A 10,593-nucleotide genomic window follows, 5' to 3' on the forward strand; every position below is an offset into this window, starting at 1 on the left:
AAAGAAAGAAAATATTTCTAATTGCGATCTGTCACTCCTTGCTAAAAAATCACTATTTCAGTCCATTATCTGATTATCCTTAGCTAACCTATTTTAGAGTTAATTACTGTTTTCGTCTCTGTGGTTTGTCAAAAATCACTATTTCAGTCCATTAGTTTAAAAATTGCGATTTCAGTCCCTGTGGTTTCACTTTCGTAACCATTTCAGTCCACCTCGTAACCATTTCAGTCCCTGTACTTAACAGAATAATGGATTGAAATGGTTACGAAAGTGCAACCACAAGGACTGAAATGGTTACGAAAGTAAAACCACAGGGACTGAAATCGCAATTTTTAAACTAATGGACTGAAATAGTGATTTTTAACAAACCACATAGACGAAAACAATAATTAACTCAAAAATTTAATATGTTGGTTGAAAAAGAAAAGACAAATACAAACAAGAAAACACTATTTTGATAAATAGTTTTTTTTTTTTTCTTTTTTTTTCTTTCTAGCAGTAGTTTAGGAAAAAAGTAAAACTTAAATCAAAATTTAAGAAAAGAAAAAACAAAAGCGGTGCTGGTGACGTAACTGATTGCCGACTTTTCCGGATAAGATCGAGTTCCTTCACATCAAACCCTTATCCCAACAAACATGATTCCTCCGCCACAAACATTGATATTCCGATCGCCTTCAAAAACCACAAACCCTTATCCTAACAAACATGATTCCTCCGCCACAAACATTGATATTCCGATCGCCTTCAAAAACCACACCTCCTACATCTTCACCTGCCCTTCTTTAGTTTAATGTTGTTCCGATGCATCGGCCATATCTAGAATAATATAAATAAGTGGCGGTCTAGATCTAGTGTCTCTTATTACCCGCGAGTAGTGGAAGAAGGTGTTCATACTGTACCAAACTTTATCATCAATACTCTCCTTACTTTTGCAGAAATCTTGTCACAGGGCCGATCTGGGTTGGTTCCAAACTCACCCTCACTCCATCATGTTATCGGCTATACCAGTTTCTTGATGTACGGAACCCAACTTGTTGTTTCTGCTGCAGGTCTTGATCTCACTTATGCTTACATCATTATTGTTAGATTGGGTTGATAGGTTTCTTTATTTGATAAAGTTTCTGTATTTTGTATAAAAAGGTGTTTTCTTTTTTCCCACTTTGGGTTTAGTGATGTTTTTATTTAATGAATTTTATTAGTTTTAATAAAAAAATGAGTTAATTACCGTTTTCGTCCATGTGGTTTGTCAAAAATCACTATTTCAGTCAATTAGTTTAACAATTGCGATTTCAGTCCCTGTGGTTTCCCTTTCGTAACCATTTCAGTCCACCTCGTAACCATTTCAGTCCCTGTACTTAACAGAATAATGGATTGAAATGGTTACGAAAAGGAAACCACAGGGACTGCAATTGTTATGAAAGTGAAACCACAGGGACTGAGATCACAATTTTTAAACTAATGGACTGAAATAGTGATTTTTGACAAACCACAAGGACGAAAACAGTAATCAACTCTAAAAAAATTAATAATTGTCTAATGATTGACTCGACATTATTGGACATTATCACCACTACGCCAAAAACGCCCCTTTGCTGACTAGATGATGGGTGGGGCATTATTTGTTGTTACCACTACGCATGGGCTTATATGAACTTGGGATGGTATTTTTGTATTTGTCACTAAGGATATTTCTTTACATAGACGAATCTACCTTTGTAAAGCATCAAAGGTTAAATTTGAATATTTGATTTTGTGGATTGTTTTACGGGCCGATTTGTTGGTTAATTGGATGATGGTTATGCTTGTTGTAATTGTAACAAGGAATTTGAGTGATGTGGTTGTGCATTTGAATTATGTGCCCAATTTATATACAAGTGTTTTGTAGCATGCTAACAATGACTTCGATCCCATCATTGATTGCTTCGTTTAGTTGCTTATTTGGATGTCAACCTCGGAAGTTATGTTATATGTTCACTTTGATGATGTGTGCATATGCTTTAGACACGTTCTACTGCAAGGCCGGCTCTAGCATAAGCAAAATGAAGCTTATGTAGTAGAACTACCATTTGTTCTGCAACTTCCAGGTCCAAATAGTAGAGTCCTAATGCTCATATCAATATTTTTTGGTTCAGTTAATCTAGAAATCAAAGTGGTGGACATGTGGACAGAAATTGGGATCATGCCATTCATTGCTTATGGTAGGAAGCGTGCAACAGAAGACAGGTTCGGTTGTGGAAGTCGGCAAAGCGATGCATCAAGAGAATGGCAACATAGAACATGATGGGCTGAGGGTGAGTTTGGAAGGGGACCCAGGTAGGCCCTGCCACTTGATTTCTGCAAAAGCAAGGAGAGCATTGATGATAAAGCTTAGTGCAGAATGGGGCATGACAACACCTTCTTCCCCAAATGCTACTCGCGGGTAATAAGGATTGTGGCCGAGAATCAAATGTGTGGCGGTAAGGAATGTGCGACGTTTGGTTTTAGTGGGTAGGCAACCGGAATATCAAATTTGTGTATTTTAAATTCATCCCTGTAGAATTTGAATCCAAAAGGCTGGGATGTTAGAAGCTTTGTTTGTACCTTTTTCTTTTAAGAAAAATAAAGATTGCTATTACAAGAAATGTCTGTAGCTTTGTTCGTTCGCTGGGTTTTAACTATATTATGTATAAAATATCATTATACAGATTATCGTTCACAGATTAGTGCCTCTTCTGCAATCATCGACTCAGAACCAGGTTCGTCGTTCTAACGATTTGTACTTCTGGCATTAGGCCAAAGTTTTTGGTATCTTAGTCATTGCCCACTGGGTGTTCGATGTAACGCCAGTGTGACTGTGTGAGATGCGGGTGCTCAAAGGCATCATCAACATCCAGTGTGACTGTGTGAGATGCGGGTGCTCAAAGGCATCATCAACGGAAACTGCGGGCCCATTGAAATGGAAGTGTAGTGGAAACTTTTGAATTTAAACAGACTTCATTTGAAAGTTGTAAAAGCCATGAGGCGATGTGAAACTTCAGTAAAACTATGATAGGATTTATTTCACCTCTATAACTTTCTATGAAGTTTATAAAATGTAACTTTAACCCATTTGAAACTCGAGAGTATATATAATCTGATTTTTCTTAATAACTTGCGTTCTAGACTTAAAAAACTAATTTGTTCGTTAACTTAAAAAAACTATTTTGTTGTGCGCTTATTTTTATATACGTATGTGTATAATTAAAGTTGTTCCACATTTCGATGTAAATTTTGTTTGAAAACGAGTTGTTCTATCTTTCTACCCTTAAACATTGTGATACTGCCAAAACTAATCCCTCTAATTTTTTAAATGTCACTTTAACTCCTACAAGTTTCTCAAATTTCGAGTTTACCTTAAAATTAATTTCTTAATGTTTGTATTTTTATTTTTTTGTACGTGTCGATATAAATTCATAAATTCAAGTTCATTTACACTTTAACGTAATTTTTATTTGGAAACAAGTTGGGTCAATTATATAATGTTTTTTTATGTATGTTTGGAGTTGGAGTACGTTTCGACGTAAAATTTGTTTAGAAACAAATAGGGTGAAACATAATACGTTTTCATTCGACGATATAAATTTGAGTTGCTACACATTTCGACGTAAATTTAGTTTGAAAACATTAATTACTATATATTGGGTTTATTTTTAAACAAACGCAATACGATTACAAATTAATGACAGGTAGACGAGCAACAATCTGCGCCGCTACCCCTTTCTGAATAGCAAACCCTACCCTGCTAAGCACAAAATTCTGCCCCTTAACATGTGCGGTGTTACTGCTTACCACCTGTTGAACCTGCTTTAGGAACCGCACCGCGTCAGGGGCGAGAGCGCCAAATGTAGTCTATGCTTTATCACGCCGCGTATGACGCCAACGTACGTCTTTATTTTATATATGTTTTGAGTTGGTCTACGTTTCGAGGTAAATTTTGTTTGAAAACAAGTCGGGTCAAATAAAATATATTTTCATTTAATGGTATGAATTCGGATTAGTTTACGTTTCAACGTAAATTTAGTTTAGAAACGAGGCAGGTTGATTGTAGTCTAAATTTATCAAGCCCTACAACGCGCAACACAACTGGTAAAATAACTAGTTCACACGTGGTAAAATAACTAGTTTACACGTGGTGGCACCGTAAAATTTTAAAGATCCTAGACTGAAACTTCTAGGAAGTGATCTACAATTTATCACGCATTTAGGAAGTGAGCATAGTCTACAATTTATCACGCAGTGTTCATACGGATCCTATTTAAAGATCTTAGAAGAAATCAACTTTAATCAAATGTTATTTTCTGTCTTCACCAATTCGCTCCCGAGACTCTTTGTAGTTGGGGTTTTGGATAGTGATTTAGATATTGTTGTTGGTATCGAGTCTCTGAGTTGTTGGATTTTGAGAGTTGAAATGATGCCTGTGTTTTCATTTAAGATTTTTTACAAAAACCAAATAACTCTCCCCAACACAAGAACAGATCACTCCACCACAATCTTCACCAACGCCCATTTGTTTTTGATCAAATGGTTTACTCTAGCAGCAGCAGCAATACGTGACGGTGTAGTGTACCTCTGGGGCGAGTATAATGAGCGATTAGCATTTGTGGAGGAACGCGTAGTGATGCCGAAATCTGGGCTGAGCTTTATCATCACTGTTCTCCTTGCTTTTGCAGCTATGAAGTGTCAGTGCCAACCCGGCTTTCCTTATTTCACCCATCCTCACCAAGTCAGGTTCACCATCAACAGCGTCCTGACGTACGGCTTCTCTTGCGCAGCTGAACTTGTTGCTTCAGGTCTTGATCGCATTCCCGTTTTTGCCCGCGTTGCTAAATTGTCAAATTTGGTATTACAGAGACTTTTGATAACAACAAAACGACTCAGACTTTTATTATACCAATAAAACTCACAAACTTACAACCTTTAAGGAACTCGAAAGATCAGATCATCTTCACCAACGAGACGATCTCACAATCATACAAACGAGATCTAACGGATTTACACTACAAAGAAAAAACCCCTTGATCTCCTATAACTCCAGAGACTTCTAAAGGAAGATAGAGAAACAAAAGAATGTGAAAGTGAACTTGAATCAGACGTGCGATTCTTTTGAGGAACACACAAAATAAACCCTAGAAATTTATGTGAATATCCAGCTCTTTTTCTCTCTCCCTCTACACAAATGGAGATGAACTGCAATTTATATATATGAGGTCTAGATCTTGAAACCTGGCCCATAAGCAGCCGTATAATAAGCCTTGTCCATCATCAAGCCCAACTCAACAATAATTTGTTGTAGGTATCCAATAAGCAGCCCATACCTCAAATGTACAAAGGACACGTATTAGAACAAATAATATAAAATACAAAAGTAAAGAAAATATAAAACTGATGAATTATTTACTAAACACTTTTAACATAAATTGGGAAAGATATGTTCATTGTGTGTTTTTGTGGCATCTCTGGTGTCTTTATTGTATTTCTGATATTAATAATGCTTGCAGTTAGTATGTTAGGCGCAAAGGTGTAATCATAGTTGTCAAAAGCGCAAAAGGCGTGCGCCTAGGCGCATTGAAGCGAGGCGAACCATGTCTTTAGGTGCAGTGATTTTTTTGTAAAAACGGTGCTCAGCACTGATGACCATTCACGGATTCGTTATGTTAGGTTAGGTTTGTGTATTAGTGTATATAAAGCCATAAAGGTGTATTAGTATTTACTTATTATGTTGGGAGTATATGGCCATGATGATGTCTCAGAGTTTATGTGTTGCTTCATATCATATATAGATTTTGGATGTGAATCGTGAGCTCCATTTGCAGTTTGATTTTGTAGAGCCGCTTATTGCTTCACTTACTTATGGGTTATGTGGATGATGTTTTGTTTCTGTGACTAGGGGGTAATTACATCTCTCCATTGTACCTTTTTAGGGCATTGAGGTTACATTAGATGTTGTTGTTGACTTATGGCTTGACTTGAGTGATGTGGTTGTGTATTTGAACCGTGTTCCCAGTCTATACAAGTCCTTGGTCGTGTGCTAACATATACTTCCAACCATTTATTTACTATATTTTTGGTGCTTATATGGATGCCAAGTTATGCTATATCTTCCCTTTGATGAATAATGATAATGATGCCGTGTATATGCTTTCAACATGCTCTACTGTGTTCCCAGTTTGCGCTGTTTGGTGTTTGTTTGCATATTTACTTTATTCGGGACATATAACAGTATATTGTTGTTCTCTTGGTGTTTTATGAGGATCTTTTATTTCATAGTTATTGGCAAGCATTGTCGTGTTCCCTTGAATATTACATTATCAAGATTTTAGGGGCGCTATATATAAAGCTATAAACTCTTCCATTTCGTTTCTGTATTTATAAACTCAACCTTTATGTATCAGCCTCCATTAAACATTTAAACCATTCTTCCCAAATTAGACCTCGTTTGAAAATGAGTTATTTTTAAAAGATGAGTAAGATGTGTGTAGTTATTAAATTCTCTTTTTATGTGGTGGACTTTGTAATTTGGTTTGTGATTGTAAACTATGCACCCCTTGTAAGACCTTGGTACTGAATCTTCGATTATTTCCCATCATATGTAGTTTTAGTTGTTTTGAGGTTATTTTGACGAGTATACAATATCATGCTTCGATGTTCCGCATCTAGAATATGCAGTTACATAAGAGTTTATACATTGCCTTAAGGGTTGATTTCCCATCGTATGTAGTTTTTGTTGTGTTGAGGTAATTTAGATGAGTATACTATTTCATGGTTCGATGTCACGCTCTTAGTATATGAGGTTAAATGAGTTTTTGTACATTGCCTTGAGGGTTGACTTGGGCTGTATATGATATCTGAGTTCTATATTGCCCTTTAAAAATTCCTCTCAATATCAATTTGGTTTCCATGTATGCAAGTTGACATTTGTTCTCTGTTTTTTCTACATGCTCTTGCGCCACTAAAATGTCTAAGCTGGTTCATTACAATCTTTCCTTTTATTGTTCACATTGTTTGTTTCTTATGTAACTGTTCTTTATTCTATCGCAGTTTAGAAGCATAGGGCGTTGAAAACTGACACCACAATCGCTACCAAGGCCATAACCACATCCCACGTGGTTGAGTCCATCCCTCTGCACAATCTTTGATTGATCACTAGACGCCACTGCAGACGTCTAACCAGGTGCACTTATGGTGTTTGTCTATTGAGACAGTAGCATTTGTTTGGAGGGTATATACCTGAATGCTTATCTGTATCCGGTTTATGTGTTGTTCATGTGTATGGGTAGAAAATTGCTTATCTGTATTGGATTCTGGAGATGCAGAATTATACATGAACAATTAATCTTTTTAGCTGAATTTGGATCGTTTCGTATCTCTTTACTTTTGGAATATGGTATATTTACCACATGAATATGCTCCAGGCATTCCCGTTTTTGCCCGGGTTGCGAGATTGGGAAAAATATGTTCATTGTGTACTTTTGTGACATCTTTGGTGTGTTTATTGTATTTCTGAGTATTTATAAAGATATAGGTTTATGTAGTATATATTGAGTATATGTTCCATGATGATGGCTCAGAGTTTATATATTGGGTAGCGGTGCAGCGTGTTGCCCTTTTACCAACTATACTATCTTGAGATAACATTGTAATTAATAATTAATTTTTTTGAATGTTCAAAAAAAAAAAAAAAAATCGGATGTGATGTGAATCAAGAGGCTCATTATGGTTCATGTGGATGATGTTTTGTTTCTGTGACTAGGGTGTAATTACTTCCCTCCGTGGTACCTTTTTAGGGCATGTGAGGTTACATTTGATGTTGTTGATTGACTAGCTTATGGCTTGTGTATCAATTTGGAATTTGGAATTTTGCTAATGGCCTCATATGTATGCTAGTTGATGTCTGTTCTGTTTTTATTTATATGCTCTTCCGCCACTAAAGTGACTAAGCTCATTCGTTAGATTCTTTCGCTTTATTATTTATATGACTGTTCGTATTTATTCTATTGCAGTTCAGAAGCACAGGACGTTGAAAACTGACACCACAACCAGTCAACCACTATCAAGGCCAAAACCACAGGCCACATGGGTGAGTCCATCCTTCTGCAGACTCTTTGCTTGATTAGTGGACGCCACTGCAGATGTTTAACCAGGTCCACAAATGGTAGCTTTTGTTTGGAGGGTGTATACCTGAATGCTTATCTGTATCCGATTTATGTGCTGATGATGTGTTTGGTTAGAGAATTGCTAACTTGATCATCAAAGTAGTTGTGCTTGATTGGTGCAAATCACCCCAGTTGTTTCTTTATATGATTAGTTGCTATGCACTTTGTTTTTTTTTTCTTTGTGAAATAACACTAGTTTTATACAAAATCGTGTGCTTAGAACCCTTACTTCATTTCTTAGTTTTAAAAGCGAGAAGTGCACAAAAGCGACAAGGTAAAAAACCGAGGCGGGACGCACCAAGCGCACCGCTTATCGTACCCGAGGCGCAATGTGCTATTGAAGTATATTGCTTTACCTGATAACTGTTTTCCATGTATGCAAGTTGATATTTGTTCTCTTTTTTTCTACATGCTCATCCGCCACTAAAGTGTATAAGCTCATTCATTACATACTTTCCTTTTATCATTTATATTGTTTTTTTCTCAATATGACTCTTCTTATTTATTCTACTGTGGTGTAGAAGTACAGGGCGTTGGAAATCGACACCACAGCCCACATGGTTGAATCCTTCCATCTGCAGAATCTTTGATTGATAAATGAGCGCCTTTGCAGATGTTAACCAGGTACACCTATTAAAATGGTTGCAGTTGTTAGAGTGTATACCCGTTTCGACCTGTACCCGTTTCAACCCAGACCAAAACAACCCTTTTTTTTATTCGACCCGTTTTGACCCGAACCCATTTACCCGACCCACCCGTTTTGCCAGGTGTACCTGAACCCTAAAGGTAGTAAAATATATTCATAGGTTTGCTTGTTCGGATTCTAGAGATACAAAGTTAAATATGAAGTTATGAACCATTAACCTTTATGCTGAATTCGGAGTTGTCCCGTATCTCTATACCCTATGATTATGCTTGTTATTCTACAGTTTCATCGTTCTTCTGCTGAATTCTGAGTTGTCCCGTATCTCTGTCATTTATGCATGATTGGTTGTTAGGGAAAGGTGGATTTCAGGTGTATCTTAGTTCTATATATGGCAACTATGCTCCATTCATATGTTTAATATATAGTAGAGTTAATTGCCCGGATGGTCCCTGTGGTTTAACGTTTTTTCACGTTTAGTCCCCACCTTTTGAAAATAGCAGGCATGCTCCCTATGGTTTGTTATTTTGTTACTCGGATAGTCCCTGAGTAGATATCAGTTAGTTTGGAAATAGCAGGTATGCTCCCTATGGTTTGTCATTTTGTTACTCGGATAGTCCCCTGAGTAAAAAGGGGACTATCCGAGTAAAAAATGACAAACCATAGGGAGCATACCTGCTATTTCCGAAAAGTGGGGACTAGACGTGAAAAAACATGAAACCACAGGGACCAACCGGGCAATTAACTCTATATAGTATATATAAACCGTGGACCCCTTGTCAGATCTTTGCAATGAATCTTCGGTTACTTTCCACCATAGTTTTTGTTGTTTTGAGGTTATATATAGATGAGTATGCTAACCAACTGGGGTGTCCCAGTTGGCCAGCCTCATCCCTTCTTTCAGTAGAGCCCCGGGTTCGAGCCTTGGCAACCCCAAGTATTGAATTCCGGGTGGGATAATCACCGCCAGGCAGCTATGGGGCTAAGCTAGCTTGCGTGAGTTGAAATACTCCGGCGGCCGGGAGGTCCGTGCACTAACCCCCCCCCCCCCCCTATAGATGAGTATGCTATTTCATGCTTTGATATTACACATTTAGACTATGAGGTGACATGAGATTTTGTACATTGCCTTGAGGCTTGACTTGGGCTATATATGATATCTGACTTCTATATTGCTGCTTGGAATATCCTCTCAGTATCTCAATTTGGAATTCAGGATTTTGCTTGCTCATGGCCTCACCTGATAACTCGTTTCCATGTATGCAAGTGTAGTTGATGTATGTTCCCTCTTTTTCTATATGCTCTTCCGCCACTAAAGGGACTAAGCTCGTTTATTACGTTCTTTCCTTTTATTATTTATATTATCTGTTTTTTATATAACTGTTCTTTATTCTATTGCAGTTCAGAAGCATAGGCCGTAGAAAACTGACGCCACAACCACTACCAAGGCCATAACCACAGCCCACATGGTTGAGTCCATCCTTCTGCACTATCTTCGATTGATCAGTCGCGCCATTGCTGATGCGGGTGCAGATATGGTGTTTTTCTATTGAGATGGCGGCACTTGTCTAGAGGGAGTGTACCTGAATGCTTATCTGTATCTTGTTTATTACTGATGATGTGTATAACAATACTTAATGCTTAAAATGCAAAATATTGAGTATTTAATTTTTACTTATATAATTATATTAGTTTCACAATTGGCCAAGTGGATCAGATTAGGCGGATGTCGTCAAGGCCGCCCTAAAAGAGTACACAAAAACCTACAGCAAGAAATCT

General features: G+C 37.3%; 2 long non-coding RNA genes across 2 annotated transcripts; both read left to right on the forward strand.

The window, feature by feature from the left end:
* Nucleotides 1-498: 498 nt before the first annotated feature.
* Nucleotides 499-2,629, forward strand: LOC110899717. The gene is made up of 2 exons (XR_002570484.2): nucleotides 499-1,049; nucleotides 2,133-2,629. It is a non-coding gene; the product is annotated as an uncharacterized LOC110899717 (long non-coding RNA).
* Nucleotides 2,630-4,182: 1,553 nt separating this feature from the next.
* On the forward strand, nucleotides 4,183-8,294 carry LOC110899718. The gene is made up of 3 exons (XR_002570485.2): nucleotides 4,183-4,808; nucleotides 7,057-7,189; nucleotides 8,019-8,294. It is a non-coding gene; the product is annotated as an uncharacterized LOC110899718 (long non-coding RNA).
* Nucleotides 8,295-10,593: the final 2,299 nt, after the last annotated feature.

Source organism: Helianthus annuus, chromosome 13 (genome assembly GCF_002127325.2).
Source record: "Helianthus annuus cultivar XRQ/B chromosome 13, HanXRQr2.0-SUNRISE, whole genome shotgun sequence".
NCBI classification, from domain to species: domain Eukaryota; kingdom Viridiplantae; phylum Streptophyta; class Magnoliopsida; order Asterales; family Asteraceae; genus Helianthus; species Helianthus annuus.